At 34.0% G+C, this 3,128-nt stretch overlaps 1 pseudogene; it reads right to left on the bottom strand.

Moving 5' to 3' along the window:
* Positions 1–1,654, bottom strand: part of LOC107730962 (galactosylgalactosylxylosylprotein 3-beta-glucuronosyltransferase 1-like) — a 7,949-nt pseudogene extending 6,295 nt beyond the window's left edge.
* Between the last annotated feature and the right edge of the window lie 1,474 nt (positions 1,655–3,128).

Genomic DNA, 3,128 nt, shown 5'->3' with positions numbered 1-3,128 from the left:
GCGCTGTTTAATGTGTTTGAGATGTGCTGTCTTCCTGAATGCATAACTTACATTTCACAGGTATATTCTTCATCTGTAAATGTTAGAAAGCCATGGAAATATTTCCATTTTTCTGTCAGAAGTGCATGAGCCTTCTGCTCTGGAATTCTCCACTAAACTTCACAGATGTCACTTCAGTGAACGAGCGCCGCCGCACGCATGCGTGCCAAACAGACAGAGCTCAATTAAATAGAAGCGCAATAATTCTGACTAAAATATACATTTCGTTGCCCCAGCGACTTAAGACTGGTTTTGTGCTCCAGGGTCACATTTGTAGTTGGACAATAAATGTGTCATGTAGAATTTTAAACCTACAAGTAAGTCTATTTTCATGATAGCACTGACTGTAATGGGGTAATAAAATTCAAAATAGCCTAACACAACTGTGCTTTTGTTCTCATTTAGTTTCATTTTTACGTTTAGTGAATTTAACTTCCACTTTAAAAGCCTTATTTTTGTTTTTAGATTGCAATGTTACAATGTTAGAATGAAATGTGATTTTAACCCTTTTTTGCACATAATATAAATGCTTACATGGTTACATTCACTTTATTTGTTTTCATAGCCTTTGCTTTAATATGTATTGTTTTGTTGGACAACATTGGGCGCTAAGTGAAATATGTATATATTAAATACAGATTTTTTAAATACAACTACAAAAAACAAAAAAAAAAGAGTGATATATACCGTATATCGCAAATCGGCCAAAAAATACAGAGATATTAATTTTTGCCCATATTGCCCAGCCCTATTTGACCCTGGCTGTTTTGACGACGATTCTAATAAAGCCTGCACTTGGATCCACTACTGCGTTGTCACGCCTCCACGTTACAGTAGGCTACTATATTCATAAATAGATTATAATCATTGTTTAACACAATATTACAACAAATGTTTACTGTAAGTTACAAGAGAATAATTTTTTTTTTTTTAATGCAGCTTAAATATTGTAGCATGCATTGTCAAACAAGCATTCTGTTATCAATCAATTTAAACCTGGGGCATACAAACATCAAAATCCAAAATGTCCTAATAAGATGGGAAATAGCAATAAATTAATTTCCTGATGTCTCTTTATGGTCTTGCCCTTTTTAGGGTTCATTTCTTGGTTTTGCATTGCAAATTTCTCATTCACATGAAAATTCAAACATGAAAAATCGCTTAAATTCATAAATAATAGAAAGAATAATGCATTTCTTAAGAATTCCGATATCTTATTTTTACATATTGAGCTTTCCTTCGTTTACCTGTTTGTATTTTCTTTCCTTTCTCTTTATATTCCTCATATTTCAAATAGCCACAGTACTGTTTCTTCTTTGTAACTTTGCAATGAAATGTAGCCTATATCAATCATAAAGCCATGCCACGGTCGCAACCAGATAAGCAACTGGATGTGCCACAACATCTAACGACATGGGCCAGTGGCACCAAAAAGATGGCATTTCACTAAATGCGTACATTCACTTATAGCATTTAAAAGTTAAGAATGATGTTAGTATTTACCTTTAGGAACTGGAATCAATGGGTAGCCAGCACGCTGGTGCCAAAATGTGATCAGTAAAGTCCACGGTAATAAAATTAAAAAGAGTGCTAAGACGTCCCTTCTTTTCACCATGTCTTATCTGTGAAAAAAAAAAAAAAGTTATATTCCTCATATTTCAAATAGCCACAGTACTGTTTCTTCTTTGTAACTTTGCAATGAAATGTAGCCTATATCAATCATAAAGCCATGCCACGGTCGCAACCAGATAAGCAACTGGATGTGCCACAACATCTAACGACATGGGCCAGTGGCACCAAAAAGATGGCATTTCACTAAATGCGTACATTCACTTATAGCATTTAAAAGTTAAGAATGATGTTAGTATTTACCTTTAGGAACTGGAATCAATGGGTAGCCAGCACGCTGGTGCCAAAATGTGATCAGTAAAGTCCACGGTAATAAAATTAAAAAGAGTGCTAAGACGTCCCTTCTTTTCACCATGTCTTATCTGTGAAAAAAAAAAAAAAGTAAAATGTTTTACATTTCAATGAACACTGGTAAAATGAAGCGTTTTACTAGCGGCTTAATTAACTCGCTCAAAGATATATAAGATCAATCAGATGAAGAAAATGCATAAACGTATTACAACGTATCTACACAAAGTCATGCGAATGCGCAAGTGAACTTTAACCTATTTATTAGAATCCTCATTCCCTAGTAAAACATTGACAATGATTAACTAATAAATCATAAAATACTCCACAATATTGTACTGCAATAGTAGGCCTACTCGTTTAATAATAATTCTATTTTTTCAGGAGATCAGGTTTTCAAAGAGTTTTTTTTTTATACATACAAATTAATATGTGTGAATACTCTGTTAAATTGTAGTTTAGTTTTAATTCTGGTAAACTAAAATGGCGTTGAGTAATATTCAATGGCATTTTAGTAAGAGTAAAAATTACTATAATTAATAAACATGACATGATGAAAATATTTAAAGGATATTTTCAAAGTGTTAAATTGTAGTTTAGTTTTAATTCTGGTAAACTAAAATGGCTTTAGGTTTTAATTTGATATTATATATTTATATTATAGTGACGCTGGGTGTAACTAAAAAGGTGCCATTGTCCGGTGAGGTCCAGCTGGGGAGTTACGGAACGATCTCATATCGTATAATCTTATTAACTGTTTATCTCCTGAACTGCAACTTACACTATTCAGCGCCAATCCCGCCGTGCAGTCAATTTCACTGGTTAAAGGTGCAATAGGTGATTGTCTTCAGAAACATTTTTTGTTATGCTGGTTGAAAGTCTCTTCACATCCCGATAGCAATCATTAAGTTAAGTGGTCTAAGCTGTGTAATAAGAGTTTGGCACAAATGCGATTCGTTCACTTGGTGAGCATAACCGTTTTGTGACACAATCCCTCAAAAGGCTTATATAAATGCCACAGAATAAGCCTTAAAAGTTCTCAGAGGTGCAACAGCTCGTTCATATATATGTTTTCGATGTAGAGTGCAAATGGCTGTGCATTTATTTGTGTTTTTAACTCGATGTGGGCGAAATGAAACTGTCTGAACGCTAAGCTGTGTGTGTGTTGTCTG

Source organism: Sinocyclocheilus rhinocerous, unplaced genomic scaffold, assembly GCF_001515625.1.
Source record: "Sinocyclocheilus rhinocerous isolate Xijiao unplaced genomic scaffold, SAMN03320098_v1.1 scaffold1330, whole genome shotgun sequence".
Taxonomy (NCBI): domain Eukaryota; kingdom Metazoa; phylum Chordata; class Actinopteri; order Cypriniformes; family Cyprinidae; genus Sinocyclocheilus; species Sinocyclocheilus rhinocerous.
The sequence above is the reverse complement of the archived record's forward strand: the minus strand, read 5'-3'. Positions and strand labels throughout refer to the sequence as shown.